Source organism: Mixophyes fleayi, chromosome 4 (genome assembly GCF_038048845.1).
Source record: "Mixophyes fleayi isolate aMixFle1 chromosome 4, aMixFle1.hap1, whole genome shotgun sequence".
Classification (NCBI taxonomy): domain Eukaryota; kingdom Metazoa; phylum Chordata; class Amphibia; order Anura; family Limnodynastidae; genus Mixophyes; species Mixophyes fleayi.
Window position 1 is genome coordinate 23,056,094 of NC_134405.1, and position 17,768 is coordinate 23,073,861.

Consider the following 17,768-nt stretch of genomic DNA (forward strand, 5'->3'; position numbering starts at 1 on the left):
AGAAAAATGATGAGGTGGTGACATGTGGACAAAACCACGTTAAAAAAGGGTGCTTGCATCGGGAAGTAACGCTCTTCCCCTGAGGAGGCCTGGGCTAGTCCCAAATGCATGACAAGAACCTTTTTAACACCTTAAGTAGCTTGATTTGACTAGAATGCATGAGTATCATGCACGGGTTAACTTGTGTATATATATATATATATATATATATATATATATATATATAAAAATATATATATATATATATATATATATATATATATATATATATATTCTCACTTACTGGTCAGCCCTTGAAATAATTTAAAAAAAAAAACCCTTAACTTACCTTATTCTCCGATGCAATCCTCTTCACTCTGCTTACAAGTCACTGCAGCACGAAAATCACCAGGCAGCAGGGGACTCCTCCGTGCTGCACTCTGTAATGGATGTCTGGTGGGCGTGATGACTTCACGCCCGACATGCACTGCGAGCGCCGCATGGAGGAGGAGACCAGGGAGGGAGCCGGATCGCCAGCTGACCGCAAGGTAAGTATTTTCTTCTTTTTTTCCAGGATTTTATTTTTAGCGCTGCCTCTGACGGGCCCCCTAGCCCGCAGGGCCCCTGGGCACCTGTCCATTGTGCCCAATGGAAGAGACGGCCCTGAGTAGAAGGCACTGATAATCAATTAGAAAATTGTAAATATATTATCCAAAAATTGATCACTATTAAAAATCCTATCATTGGGCAAAATAAACCTTTATTATATGGATCACATGTAGGTGAAATATTAAAAACAATAAAGTGATGAAAAAGATAAAAGAAGTGAATTAAAAACTCATAAACAGACCTTTGAATGTATTAACCGACAGATAATTATGTTATACCGGAAAGTGAGACATCAGATTGTTGAGTATTACAATATAATATAATTTATTTCTTGTTCTTCTATGCTATCACCTATTTATTCTATCTAAACATTGAAGAGGAGCCTACGGAATTTAAGGTACATGAAATTATAGCAGATCTTACATCAATTTGTATGTAGAAGAAGTGAATGCTGCAACATCAGGTGAGTGGTGAGAAGACCCAAAACATAGTCTGCAAACTAAATCCTAGTTATTTCACCCAAAATGTAATTTTCATTTTTTGATGAACTAGCCCTTTAAGGATATTATTCAAGTGGAGCAGCTGTGGATACCAATGCTTAGAATGACCATCTATTCAAAAATTATGGGGTGCAAATCACATCCATAAAGAAGTTCAGAAAACGAGGCCAGAAATGTGTTACCAATGTAAAGTTTTATTTGCTGCAGAGAAAACATGTCTCTATTTTAGTGATTTTATTTACTTGTTGAGTATATGGTTATTCATGATGTGTTTATGATAGTAGAGATCATTTGATGGTTATTAAAAATAATAAACTTTTTACCTGTGGGTATCTGAAAACCCCCAAAATATTAGCCAAGGCGATTGAGTTTGCGGAAACTGTGGATCCAATAACTGCGCTGAAAGATGATCTAGTATTACACCGGCTGTTGGAGGTGAATGTGGTGACCTCCGTTAAGAATCCCAAAGCTCCTTGTAGTTCATAATGAGGTATATTACATGTGTCGTACATCTGGAACCCTAATGTTACATTTGAAAGAATATTGGGATCCCTGTTGATCTCTTCAATGGTGTATATCAGAGTCTGAAGCTGATGATAGTGGTCCAAAGCAAACCTTTAGGATAGATAAAAGTTGAAATGAGATATTTGCTTTTTTTCCTGAATTTTTACCTACATTACATTAAATAGTTTTAATGGTATAAAATTATCATAGTATCATAGAACGCAAAGACAATTTAATTTTTGTCGGTAAATTGGGGCTGGCAATGCTATTCATCTTCTCAACCTGCATGAGTGCACTTGTCCACCTTGTGTATTTCAGGGTGTAGGCCCACCTCCTGGTCCTTAAAACACCCCCATAAAAAAGGATGCACTTACAGTAATTTAAATTGCTTTTTGATTCCTCGGTGTAGGGTGCACACAGTGTAATTGTCACCATAAAGTCCATCCTACTTTTAAGTTTGGACAATCACGCTAATTATTTCAAAGTTTTCCTTTTTTTCTTAAAATACTGCACGTCTTTTTTTTATATATGGCTTTAATTAATCATGAAAGTGAGATGGTACAATATGTAGCAAGTCAGGGAAGAAATGCAAGGTACTTCTAACTTTTAACTGTGCTATTTAGTTTGAATGCCATCAGCCAAATTGCTTCCCAAGTATGTTTAAGAGAATCTGAGTGTTGTAGATGTACATCCAGTGGTCAACATGGTGGTGTATAGAGTGTATAGAGTAGTATGCAATACTATCACTTCTCCTTCTGCCTTCATTGTAAAGCTATTAAATTCCATTCACTTACATTCCTTTACATTTTACATACCGCCACTTATAAATTTCCACTTCATACACTGTGTACATCTATATTATTATGTACTCAATTCAGCCTGCACCATTGATTTGTTGACATTACTTCATCTTCGCTTGTCATTATGTTGGAGATTCCAAAATATTGGAATCTCCAACATTGCCTTGAAGAAAAAAATGTAAATCTGCCAAGTATGACCTAAAAATGCAATTTAATTAATTAATGCAATTTAATTTTTAGATAGACCAGGATCCGAGGGTCCCAAAGCAAAGTGTATAATGTGGTGAATGTCATGTCCTTGCTATAGCCACCCAATCCCTCCATGTCGTGAACATAAAGAGCTTGCAATTATTTATAAGGGATAATTCATAACTGCGGGGTTAATAGGTTGTATCAAATGAATCCATTGATAAGTTAGTGTAAAAGTTAAAGACGGAGAGTCTGATGTAATTGTGTTTGATGGCTTTTTACATCCCAGTGTGAGGAGATAAGTCTGCCAGTTTTAGCAGCTTCCAGGATGTCTCACTGTTAGCTTTAGACACTGGAATAGACTTTGTGGTGCCAATCAAAGCTGGAGATCCTGGTGGGCAGCATGTGAAAGCCTATACATGTATATAGAAATATAACCTTCAAAGGAAAATGTTGTCATAGTTCATATTTTGGGAAATCTGGATGCCACTCTGTACTGAGGGGCAAAAACCATACAAGGGTCTTAAAACATAGATACCAACTACACAGAGAACAGCCATAGTCACATGTATTTCAGGATGAGATTGGATATTGTTGTAATCTCATCATATTTGGTATTATGATCGGTTTATTGAAGGGAAAGTTATGTCTCTGGGAGATATCTGAGGAAAGCTAAGACCGGTCAAAACTTAGGAATAGTTTGAACAAACCTGAGGTGACACCCAGGGGACATTTCTGCCCCCACATTAGCATTCACACTGCCCTTGTGAGTGCCGTCCCATTTGAGTTTGCTTAAAAATCTGTGTTCTGGAGGGACAAAGGGTCAGCTTCTTGGGGATCAATCTAATTGAAGGACTGTCCATCTTCTCTGCCTGCCCCAGGCATACAGATTATAAGTTAGTTTTGCTCTGTACGTTTATCTCTTTTATTTTAAACTGTTTGCTTGTTATGTCAATATATTAATTGCTTATTCATTATTTTTCTTAATATCTGAATGCCCTGTATTTTTGTATATTAAATCTATAATTGAATAAGTTGCGTCCTTGATACTCTAACGAATCCATTAGCCTGGTTAGAAGAGAGCTCGACCAAGTTAACCCTTGAAATGTCAGCGTGTGATTTGTTGATACATTTGATTAACAAGCTGTGTGTGCTTGCATTTACATTTGTGTAACAGTCTGGAAGTGTGAAGAGTTAACCCTGTGTGTGCTGGTGTGGGTCTTGCTAGTTTGTGGAACTAGAAGCCTGTGTGCCAGTATGGGACAGTATATTGGGGTCCTATTGCCCGTACCCAATAGGTGGTGGCAGAACCTGAAGTGTCTGGGGGTGTGAGAGTGCTGTGTTGAGGGTGATTCCGTAGGTCTATAACCTGTGTGATAGGTAGAGAGACTGCGGGCTGAAAACATGTGTGACCTCATACAGCGAACACCACAAAGTCACGGCAGCTTGGAGCGTGTTTGTGACACTCCATATCATAGTAAACCATTGAATGTAGCACAATACTAGATCTTGAAGTTGTCCTGAACACTATACAAGAGAGTACATTTCATATGGTCAAATTATGAAACTGAAAATAATAGTAACTAATATTGTGGAGACAGACAGAGAATTGACATCAGTGAAACTATCAAAATTTGATTTTCAAGCTCTTCAGCAAATGCAACCATAAAAACTGCAATTCCATACAATGATGTGTACCTCCTATAGCAGTATGTATTAACCTAAGAAGATTTTTCTCTATTATACTGCAAAACCTTTTAAGCAACAATTTTTATTATTATTTATTTAGAAAAATAAACTATAATGTTTAATAGAGATGGTTAACAAGAGAAAGACTGTTTTAAGCTGGTATCAAACATCTTATAACCATGTATTGCAATATCTGTTTACATGCAATCATTATACAGGTTTTAAGATTTTGTTTACACGTGCCATTGACATAAGATGCTGCAGTAATTAGAACCACTTATCTTTGTATTATTTGACTGAATTAAAGGCCTTTGAATGTCTGTCTGAGCTGAAAAACAAAACTGTCACAATTTGCAAAACGCAAATGAAAAATATTACACTACAATATTCCTTTCAAATACCTAATAAGTTGTTCAACTACAAATGGCGTAAAAAAATCTGTGTAAACAGACAAATCAGGGTAGATAGAGAGATCAGTTTAGAGAGCAGTGTGTATATACCAGCTCAATACATTGAGCAGTGTAGATCAGTCAGGAAGTCTCTAAGGGGTATATTTACTAAACTGCTGGATTTGAAAAAATGGAGATGTTGTCTATAGCAACCAATAGGATTCTGGTTATCATTTATTTAGTACATTCTACAAAATGACAGCTAGAATCTGATTGGTTGCTATAGGCAACATCTCTACTTTTTCAAACCCGCAGTTTAGTAAATATACCCCTCATAGACTGGAGAGCACAGAGAGATGTTTCTCCTTTCATTAAACCATGATGAATAAACATTGAAATATAATGTGGTTGTAAAGATATTAACCCTTGGTATGATAATATCGTAGTCAAACAGCTAACTTCAAAGTGAACGTCTAAAGGAGCAGAAGATCAGGTACAGATGTAATATGACCAGAAACACTGATATATCTGGATGCAGGAGTATTACCATATCTCAGTGATAGGTAGGTATAGGAGAGCACCTACTGCTTACATATGGTGCCTTGGAACAGTACTGGACTAATCAGCTGAAATGCAGTGTATACACACATATATATATATATATATATATATATATATATATATATATATATATATATATATATATATATATATATATATGCATCAGACACAGGCAGAATATCAGTTATATCATGAGCTTTACTTACAGTGTACACAAGGTCTTGGGTGGTCTCACATTGAATGTAGATTTTTGATATATTTTGTCAGCATGAATTCCTAATAAGATTCCTATCTTGATATCTCCAGGTTGTGTTATCCCCTCCAGCACTGACAGAGGTGACAGTCTGCATCTCTGATCCATGGAGCGGACAATTAAAATGAGGCGGAAAAAGATGACATTGAAACACACAATAGATGTACAGTTCATAGTATCTGGATTAGCCAGTGAATGATCTGAAAAAAAAAAATATGCATCACTGTTCATATTCTATATGTGGATGAGGATGTGTGCTGGAGGTGTAGTGGCAGAGAGATGTGTAGGGATGAGAGTGTTTGATGAAGGTGCAGTGACGGTGATGTGTTCATTGTTGAGCATTAGGTATATAAAAGAGTTTAATTTACAATAATGTGTGTACAGATGGCCATGGATGACAAATATATAGAGATAGTGATGTATATGGGTGAGAGTGTATAGTGGAGGTGGAATTACTGTGGTTTGCGTAGAAAAGGGTGTATGACAGAAGTGTAGTAACAATGCTGTGAATAGATGAAATGTAGGAAGGAGGTGTAATGGCAGTAATGTGTGTATATATAAGAATGTGTAATGTTTGTATAGTAATAGTGATGTTTGTATAGATGAAGTGTCTGATGGAGGTGTAATGACAGTGCTGTGTGTATAGATATGCATGATGGATGTATACTAACAATGATGTGTGTATAGATTATATGTGTGATCGACATATAGGGCCTGATTCATTAAGGAAAGCAAGAAATTGAGTAAGTTTGCTTACTGAAGTTTTCTGGACAAAACCATTTTGCAATGCAAGGGGTGCATATTAGTTTATTATTTTGCATGTAAGGAAAATACTGGCTTTTTTTTTCAAATACTTGACAGCTTATCTGTACACTGAAATTTAAAGTTGATCTAGGAATAAAAAGCTAGTATTTTCCTTATGTGCAAAATAATAAACTAATATGCACCCCTTGCATGGTAACATGGTTTTGTCCAGGAGAAAAACTGAAGTAAAAAAATGAGTACTTTCCTTAATGAATCATGTAAATAGTGACAGTGATGTGTGTATAGGTAACATATGTTATGGATGTATAGTGTCAGTAATGTGTGTATAGATGATATGTGTGATGGATGTATAGTGACAGTAATGTGTGTATAGATGATATGTGTGATGGATGTATAGTGACAGTAATGTGTGTATAGATGATATGTGTGATGGATGTATAGTGACAGTGATGTCTGTATAGATGATATTTGTGACAGATACATAGTAACATTGATGTGTGTATAGATGATATGTGTGATGGATGTATAGTGACAGTGATGTGTGTATAGATGATATGTGGGATGGATGTATAGTGACAGTGATGTGTGATGGAAGTATATTGGCATTGATGTCTGCATAGATGAATATAATTGGTGTCTTATACTTACATCATATCAAGTCTCTCTATTTCGTACTCACTGCTACTACCCAGCTTTATATAGGTAACTACAATTATATCTAATGATCTGAATCAATAAATAGATTGCTGTTTGCTCAGGGTATTCATAGTAACATTCAATTATCATAATGATTTAAATTTGCAGCATTCTCAGCGGTCTGTGGCCATAATAGTTTAGGGAAAAAAAATACATAATTGTGCAGATGTGATTTCCCAGCTGTGGGTAGAATGATTATGACTACACATTCAATATTACAAATAATAAATTAAAAAAACCAAAGACTCACAAGTAATATAAAATAAATCAATTACTACTTACATTTCTCATCTAATTTTGAAAACTAAATGTGTGACCCGTCCACCAGTAAAATAGAGCGTCCATGCTGTAACGATGCAATGAGTCTGCTCAGCAGGAATTAGCTTTGGACCCACCGCAAACCATGGTTTGTGAGAGTACACCTAGATCTCCACTTGGGTCACAGAGGAGTTTGCCCTCATCTGAGTAAGAGCAGGAGTTTTCACAGGGAGAGGAATTGTATTTAGTGAAGACATTCCTAATGCAATTTGCCTCCAAGTCTGGGGCAGGTAAAAACTAGGTTTTATTTTGCTGAGCGAGGTTATGGTAAAGAATAAAAAGGGGTGGATATGGTGCATTTTTAGGGGAATTCCTTTGTGTGGATGGGAGCTCAGCTATATCCACTTCACAAAAGGAGCTTTTCAACTCACCCCAGCACTATGGGCTTCTCAAAGCTAACTTTAGTGGAGTGGGATGGGGGGAAATCGACAGATTAGCACTGGACCTCATTCTGATAATCCTACTGGTCTTCATGACCATAGGAATGTGTACCATTTCGAGGGGGGATGTATTCATAGGTCTAGCTCTTTAAATGTGAGACAGAATTATGTTTCAGGTGCCGTCCCCATACTTCTCATGTGTGCCGAGGAGGGACGTCTGCCTCTTCCTCCAGGCGCATCCCCTTCTCACCGGTCAGCCCCTCACCTGGGCTTCTCCTCTGTGGAAATGAGCGGATGCACTCATCCAGAGTTCCACGGTTTTCATTGAAAATTTTCAGAAGGTATTTGATGAACTGTGCCGTGTTTTTTCTGCTGCTTCCAAGTCTTCTGTCTCTCCGTCAGGGGTCTCTTTCAGCAGAACAATGCACAGCTCAGTCCTGGACCCTGGTCTCAGAGGTTAAGTGGAGTGACAAGGCATTGGTAGCGACCTTCTAGCAAGATCTATCTGATGTATTAAGGATGATCTGGACTCATGTAATCTACCCGCTAGCATTAATGATTTGGTTTCCCTTTGCATTAAGGTGGATATCAACCATAGAGAACAGAATTATTTTTACCCAATGCTGACAACAGTTGTCTAGTTGTAGTATTTTTAGAGCAACACTGACAACACCTTCCTTATCAATATCCTCACTAGTGATCAGAGTTAGTCCTGCATTCAAGTCTAGATGACTATTCCCCTATCCATGATTTCTCTGATAAATTCTTGAGCGCTAGTCTAGCTGCTGCTGGGGTGGATCTTTAACCCAGAAGTAGACCAAGAAGATGACTACTAGTAGTTTACAGCAATTGACTGTTAAACAATTCTTTGCAAGAAGAAGCAAGTATGAAAGCTGTCACACAATCGCAAAGCAGATCACAGACGCAATGGCGACTATGCTAGTATTAGATCTGTGTCCAATATCCACTATTAATGCAGCTGGTTTTAGACAGTTAATTGAGGTCTTGTGTCCCTGTTACCAAATTCCATCACAGCACCATTTTAATAGAAAAGCTATTCGTCACCTCTACGAGAAAGTTTGTAAAAATTTAATTATTGGGCTACAAAATGCCATTCTACCCACTGTACACTTAACCACAGATATATGGACCAATGGAACTGGGCAAACTAAAGATTATATGACTGTGACAGCCCACTGGGTTGGTGATTCGTCTTCACCAGCAGTAACAACAGCAGCATGTACCCAACTACGTCACATTTTTCAGAGGCAGGCTAATCTGTGTATCACCGGCTTCACTAAGAGGCATACACCTGACAACCTGTTATAAAACTAAGGGATGTTTTTGCTACATGGCTTATCCCAATAGGACTCTCCTAAGGATATGTAATTTCTGATAATGCCACCAATATTGTGAGAGCATTTCACATTCACTGTTTTGCTCACACAGTCAACTTGGTGGTGCAGAGCTTTTTGAAAAATTTCTGGGACGTACAGGAGATGCTGTCTGTGGACCGTAAAATTTTGTGACATTTCCGGCATACTGCAACAGCATGTTGGAGAGTGCAGTAGCTACAAGAACAATTTATCTGCCCTGCCTTCAACTGAAGCAAGAGGTGATAACGAGGTGGAATTGCACCCTTTATATTCTTCAGAGGATATGAGCAGCAAAAAGCCAACAGTCTTAGAGTTCATTGATTTGTTAAACTGTACCTGCTACCCCTCCTGTTTCTGTGTGAGCTTGAATACCTTTGTTAAACCTTTTTAACATATTTCCCAAGGACAATTCCATCTTGCACTGTTTGACATTTTGGGCTTGGTCTATCAGCTTGTGTAACGGTCGACAATTGAGTTTTCAACAGTGTTATTAGGTCGCTAATTCACATGGTGGACAATATGATTAGATAGACTAGTCAAATGTGGAGAGTATTATTATAGGGCTAGGGATATGGTTAAGAACAGGTCTAGGGACAGGGATAATAGGGACAGGTATAGGGATAGCGATAGGGACAGGGATAGGAATAGGGAAAGGTCTAGTGATAGGGACGGGGTTTGAGTTAGGGATAATACTGTCTTCATTTAAATTGTCAACCTAATAAATACTGTCTACATTATATTGTCGATTTTACAACCTCGACTACTCTGCTGCCCTTCAATCATATTATGTCAATCCAACATAAGGGTGGGTGAGAGTTCCGAGGGACAATTCCATCTTGCACCACTTTTCTTTTCTGCCACTGCTGTGTTGCAGTGTTTCCGAAATGTGCTATGAACTTCCATGTGTTTGTGGCATTGCTCTGGCAATTAGTTACCAGTCAGCTCGCTGCAGTCTTACAGTTCATTGACAGCACTGTTACCTTAGCTGCCTTAAGCCCATTGTTTGTTTTGTGGGGGCTCAAACAAACCAAGCACTTCAGCCACAAAAGTGACATTCCTTGTCACTGAAGTGCTTGGTTTGTTAAACTGTACCTGCTACCCCTCCTGTTTCTGTGTAAGTTTGTTTAATCTTTTTAACATATGGGCGGGTGGGGTGGCCCAAGGACAATTCCATCTTGCACCACTTTTGTTTCCTGCCACTGCTGTGTGGCAGTGTGTGCTCATGCCATTGCTCTGTCGCTTAGTATCCAGCCAGCTTGCTACAGTCTTTGGCTGAAAGTGAATGAAAATAATATTGTGACCTATAAGGTGTTCAAAATGAACTGGAAATGACTGGAAATTAGTGTTATTTAGGTTAATAATATTGTAGGAACAAAAAAAGAGCAAATTTATGTGATTTTAGCATATTTTAGAAATTTTTGTAAAAAACACGGATCCAAAACCAAAACATGTGAGGCAGTTTTGCCAAAGCCAAAACCAAAACACGAATTTAATACAGATCCAAAACCAAAGCAAAAGGCAGGGATCAGTGAACATCTCTAATTGTAAGTTGGAGAAATATCTTTTTGAGCTTTCGCAATTGCCTTTTTGGGGTATATAGTTTCAAGAACTGGTCTTTAAATGGACCCCAAGAAAGTGGAGGCAATACACAGTTGTCCTCAGCCCATCAGATTGAAAGCCACTCAGCATATCATTGGCTTTGCCAAGTACTATTGGCAATTTATTAGAGGTTTCTCCACTCCTATTGCACCCATTACCTCTCTCACTTGTAAAGAAAAACAAGCCAAGCCTTGGCCTCCCAAAGTGGTCTCCACCTTTAATGCCTTAAAAAAAGCCTTCTGTGTCACCCCAGTTCTCAAACAACCCGACCAGCATAAGTCTTTTATTTGGGAAGTGGACGCCTCCACAATGGGAGTTGGGGTTGTGCTGTCACAGAAGACTTCCTCAGGAACTCTGGTCCCATGTGGTTTTTATTCCAAGAAATTTTCTCCCTGTTAAACTATTTATGACATTGGGGACTAGGAACTTTTGGCTATGAAGATCGCTCTAGAATAATGACGTTATCTTTTGGAGGGGGCACTTCATCAGTTACTGTCTTCACGGATCACATAAATCTTATTTATTTACAGTCTGCACATTGGTTTAGCCCTCATCAGGCTCATTGGTTTCTGTTCTTTTTGAGATTCCAATTAATTTTGACTTACCAGCCTCGTATGAGGAACTCTAGTGTGGATGCTCTTTAGTAACAGAAATAATGGGATACTCGCCTCACTCTAGATTAGCGCTGACTGGCCTGCAGTGCGGAGTCTAACGAACCCCCTGGTTTTCACCAAAAACCGCCGCAAGGCGGGATGGGCTTAGCTGAGGAGGTCCGCAGTTTGCGGTCCACAAGTCTGCCTCTAGATGTAAGGCTGAGGAAGATATCCATGGTCAGGTAAGCTGGAACTGGTACACAGGGTAGATGAATATGAAGTTGAACGCATCCTGAACTCACAAACTCTCAGAGGCAGGACAAAGTTTCTAGTTCACTGGAAATGCTACAGCCCCGGATAAAGAACATGGGCCAATAAGAAGGACTTTCATGGACCTAACCTTTTGGGCAGCTTTCTCAAGAAATATGCTTCCAACTCCCTTCCAACAGGGAGCGGTGTGGGGGTTACTGCTAGGTGCCGTCCCCGCACTTCCCCAGTGTGTAGGGGATGGCTGCCTGCCTCTTCCGACCTGATGCTTTCCATTGAAAGGCATAGGTTTCTATGTCTAGTAACAGGTCGCGGCACCTTCTGCTCTAGACATAGGTGTCATAGGTGCCAATCAGGCCTTTTGCCTCCCTATGTATAGGGTGCCAGAGTATTATGTCAAACCTAGCTCCAGCATTCTCTGGACTCCGCCATAATATCTATTCCTGTTTCCTTGTTCCGGTGCGTGTTTTTTGGCTTCTACCCCGGCTAGTCTCCAGACCATCCCTTGAGTTGCGATTTGGCTCTATTTTGACTTCTCAAGTTTTAATTCCTGGCTATCCCTGACCATTTTTTGGAAACTCCTCCTGTACTTTCCATTCCAGCTGGATCTGATTCGGATTATCTGACTATTCTCGCTTCACCTACCACTTCGCTGGTGACTGTCTTGGAGAACCACGACCTGTGCACTACCTTGCAGCAAAGCCCATACCTCCTTGCGGGGGTCCCTGGTGAATACAAGGGGTGCGTTAGACTCTGCACCTCCTCGTTCAGTTGCGCAAATACCAGCAAGTGGCCTTGTCTGATACTCGTACATGACATTATGTTATTTGTGCCTGAAGTGATACACTATTGCTCTATATCTAGGTGCAAATCAAAAAGTGATCTTTTACACTAAGTGCAAATCAAGAAGCTAAATTAAAATTACTTTTAAAACGATTCACTTTTACCAATCTAACTGGAGCCCTAAAATCAAGACAACCACTCAGGGTGCACATGATAACTCTAACATACATATTAATATATATTGGTAGAGCAGATATTTTATTACAGTGACTTGTGCACAACAGCTATGGATTTAGAAAAGGATTTGTATAATTGTGTGTCTTCTGACAGATTTATGACTTGTTAATCTATGCGAATCTAGGTCTATTTAAGTTAATATAAAAATGTTGTAGGTTTGTACACTGCAATGACTGCAATAGACTTGAGTCATCTCAGACCAGAGGTTGCCAAGCTGAGAAGAGCAAAAATGAAGGTAAGAGGATGCCCAAGACAATGGTGTTCAGTCTGTAAAACAGAAACATCTGCTGTACAAGTGCAACCCTGCTCTCACTTACACCTTTTGATTCATTCTTCATAACTTGTAATTAATTTAATTATTATTGATTAAATCTATCATTTTAATTTTAATGATATGTACACACTGATTGCCCCATGGATTAAAACCTCCTTGATCTAACTTCTGTTATAGGGGGTAATTCAATGACAAGTGCGTGGAATGAAGGTTAGTGCGAGAAAAAGCTATTTAGAGGAACTGCAGTAATTATATTGGGTTAAAACTTGCTTAAATCGCTTATTCTCAGCTAACCCTTCATTCTACAATGTAAAAGAACGTCCAGATGAATTACATTGTAACTGAAGTTTACCCACAGTTTTCAATTGTCTGAGGTCTCTTAACATTAACACCCGAAAAGCATCAGGAAAACTACAGCCGGGTTGACATCTGTGATTATTCAATGCTGTAATTTACTTCCCACATTGAAAGTGTTTATTTTGCTGATTTTATTTATTTAAGTAAGAATCACATTTCATTGAAAAGAGGCTCCCTTCTATATTCCAGCGATATCCTTACATCAGTGGACTGACCAGTTTTTCCTACTCTGGAAGAGCAAAAATGTCCCAATGCGTTGGTAAATTACATTTTAAGAGCACAATTTGATGATTTTTACTCCACTCCATGAAGCAGTTTGCATTTTAACTAATGAAGGTGCCCACCTTTATTTACAACATTCTCTTTATACTGTATCTAAAAGACACAAACACATTTATTGCTGAATTTCCATTAGGCCACCTGTATAAAAGGTTTACATGTATGGATGAATGACAAGTCAGACTCTTTATTACAGGCTGTCTTCCACTTTTACAATTTATCCAGATATGTTCTGTAGCCATTTCTACTTTGTTTGTCATTTTAGTTTATAACATGGGTTGGTTTACCTTCATTATAAACATCATATAACATTTCTTATGATAAACGTCTCCAATCAAATGATTTAGATGTGCAGATAGAGTAGATTGAGTTGTTCAAGATGCATCTAACATTCTAATCCTTTACCTTGTAATCTCCCACCTTGACTACTGCAACCTCCTTCTAGTTTTCCTTCCCAATTGGTAGATATGCTGCTCCACTGTGTAAATCAGTACACTGACCCTGCATACTCTTCAGTATTCTATTAAAAATCCTCACCCTTGCCTAGAAAGCCCTGAATGACATCTCCCCTTCTTAAATATTATGCCTCATCTCCAAATATTCTCCATTTTCCCTCTCTGACCTACCTGTGACCTATGCTTCTCCTCTCTCAAAATCACCTCTGACTTTCATCTATAAGTCTTTTCCCTAGCCACTACCTAAACATGAAATTCCCAACCATTCATTATCATCTCCCTGCTTACAAAGTGTTAAACAATCTCTGAAAGCCCTCCTGTTTTGTAAAGCCTTCTCAATAATCACCTAACTCAATCATTTCTGCCACTAATCACAGACACCATATTGTCCTAAATACACCACCCTGAGCAGGGCCGGATTAAGGGAATGGAGGCCCCTGGGCTAAGGGGGCCTCCATTCCCCCGTGAGGTCCCCAAATGCGAGCCGCCCACCACCCCCCATCCCCCGTGAGGCCCCCGAAGTGCTTACCAGTCACTGCATTCCTCCTTCCGTGGCACGCTGTAAGCTCCTTACTGAGGAGATCTTGCGAGAGTGAGACTCTTGCGAGATCTCCTCAGTAAGCAAATTACTGAGCGCCGGGGACGGGTGACTGCAGTGAAAGTGCTCAGCAGCATTGATCGGGCTGGGGGCGCCCCCGTACCGATCAATGATGCTGCCGAGGACTTTGAAGGGCCCCCTGGATGCCCGAGGCCCCTGGGCTGTAGCCCAGTTAGACCTCGGTTTAATCCGGCCCTGACCCTGAGTCACACTTCCTCCTAAGCTGTAAGCAATTCCCAAAAGATTGTATATTCTTGCAGTCAAGGTTCAAACCTGTGTGAGGGATATGTGTAGAATTAATAGTGTATTTTTATTTGTATGTTATTTGAGGCTATTGTTAAAAAATATAAGTCTGGTTCATCCACATTGCAGGGATGCAGCAATAAATATTTACATGACAATATCTGGAATTTACTGTTTTACGAAAACTACTATATTTTTTTTTTGTTTATACGAGGTATGTCTATTAAATAACGAGACTGTGATTCCACCTAGTAAACAAATCAGTCAGAACCGGTTAAAATTGCATACGTATTAACCTTGAACTGGTATGAACCTCCATGACAAGCTGCAACACTCTATGACGTTCAGTTGATTGTGAGTCGCCATTTAAGTTGGCTGTGTTTTCTGTAGAGTGCCGAAAAATGCTAAGTTTAAAAATTGAACTTGTCAATTTGAATTTTTTTGTAAAATTGCACAAAACACTTACAGAATGTTTTCAAATGCTTACTACGGCCTATGAGAATACCTGCCTGTCTCGTGCGCGTGTGTTTGAGTGGCACAAAAGATTTAGCAAGGGACATGAGAATGTTGAAGATGATGAATGCCCTGGACGACCTTGCACTTCAAGAACAAAGACAATGTAGTAAAATATCAGTCAGACCGCTGATTCAGTGTTCAAATGATAGCTGAATCCGTGAATATTGACAAAGACACCATATGGAAAATTTTGCGTGAGGATCTTAACGTGACGAAATTTTGTGCAAAGATGGTCCCAAGGGTTCTCACACCAGAGCAAAAAGAACGTCACAAGGAATGTTGTGTTGACATTCTGCAGCAACTTGACACAGATCCAAACCTGTTCCATAAAGTAATCACTTGTGATGAGACCTGGATCTTCTGGTACGATCCTTAAACCAAGACAGTCAATGCACTGGAAAACACCTTCATCACTAAGAATGAAAAAAGCTTGTCAAAGCAAGTCAAAATTCAAAGCAATGCTCATTGTTTTTTTTTATATCAAGGGTGTAATTCTATAAGAATGGGTTCCAGAAGGCACAACAGTTAATCAGCATTATTATAAGGAAGTTTTAAAAAAGCTGAGAGACAGAGTCAGAAAGTAACGGCTGCAACTGTGGAAAAATGGTTTCTTTCATCACCAGGACAATGCGCCTGTTCACACAGCACTTTCTGTGAAGCAGTTTTTGACCGACAAACACATTACTACACTTGAACATCCTCCATATTTGCCCGATTTAGCACCTTGCGATTTTTATCTTTTTCCAAAAGTTAAATCAGTGCTTAAAGGGACACATTTTGAGTCAGTTGATGCTGTAAAGAAGAAAATGGCAGATATGTTGAAACAAGTGACAGAAATTGATTTGCTCCATGCCTTCGTCCAGTGGAAAGACTACAGCGATGTATTAGTGCAAATGGAGAGTGTATTGAAGGGGACAAACATTAAATTTATAATACCAATAAATAAAGGTGAGTTATTTAAACAGTCTCGTTATTTATTAGACATACCTCGTATATTTACAATTAAGTAAATTTGAGTACACAGCAAAAAAGAAATGATTATAGTAAAAGGTGAGACAGATTAGGTACCCGCAGGGGGGATTTCTATTTATTTTCAGTTTTATAATTGCCCTATGAATATTTGTAGTATAAATGATCTCAAACACTGTTCTATATTTTTAACTGTATGAAAAATATTTTTGTTTAGTATTTATGTATCATAGAATAGTATATTCCCTCATCAGGCTTGGTATTGTTACTAGATAAGATATGTAGTTTTTGGGGTTAAACTGAGTCTTGTGAGGGAGTGTGCAAACTCAAGCTTTCTCTCCTCTTTAATCTTTTAAAACTATTCTATTTTTTGATGTGTTATGATTTAGGAAGACTTAAAGTTCCCTTTTAGTATTATCATGAATACAAGCTGTTACCTGGGTTAATACCATAGGGGTACATTGATTAAAACTGCAGGTGCAAGGGCTAATTGAGAATGAACATTGATATAAGTAGACTGCTAATGAGAATCTGGAGAATCTTTGAGAAAGTCAGCTGCTTACTGATGAAACGCGTCAGAATATTATGTTTCCAACATTTGCTACTGATATTTATATAACTGAGATGAACCAGGACTAAGTAGGATTCCTTTGGTGCCCACATATTTTGTCTTTTTCGGAGTGTAACAGCACTCACGGTCTTTGTATGAGGATTCCTTCTCCCTGCTATGAAACCATTGCAATTAAGGCTGTACTGCTAATTGGAAGAGGGGATTTCCCTTCCCTAATAGCTACCGTGTTAGACAGTGCAACAGGATCTATTAGACTCGTATGAAAACCATTATACTTTCTTTTTGGAATCACTGTATCTGAGGCTGTATTGAAAAACAGAAGAGGGGATTCCTTTTTCCTAACAGCCAACCTACCACAGTAGCCTATATAGTAGATTGAGCTGTGGCTCAACACTCTGATAAACTATTCTTTGGGGTGGTTACTTGGAGTTCAAGCTCCTATGCGAGACAGTGTAACATAATTTATTGGACTTGCATAAGGATCATCACACCCTTTGAAAGGGATTCCCTTTCCCTAACATCCTACCTGCTACATTGGGTGCAGGGCCGGATTAAGGGAATGGAGGCCCCTGGGCTAAGGGGCCTCCATTCCCCCGTGAGGCCCCCAATGTGAGCCGCCTGCCGCCCCCCTGAGAGACCCCCCCAAAGCACTTACCTGTCAGTGCAGTCCTCCTTCCACGACGTGCTGTAAGCTCCTTACTGAGGAGATCTCGCGAGAGTTCACGAACTCTCGCGAGATCTCCTCAGTAAGCAGATTACTGAGCGGCGCCGGGGACGGATGACTGCACTGACAGTGCTCAGCAGCATTGATCGGGCTGGGGGCGCCCCCGCCCCCGGACTAATCAATAATGCTGCTGAGGACTTTGAAGGGCCCCCTGGATGCCCGAGGCCCCTGGGCTATAGCCCAGTTAGCCCTAGGGTTAATCCAGCCCTGATTGGGTAAGATTGTTGTTTTTTTGTTTGTTTGGTTTTTTTTTCTCTAACAATTCAGTGAGTATAGTGATTATAATCTCTTGAAA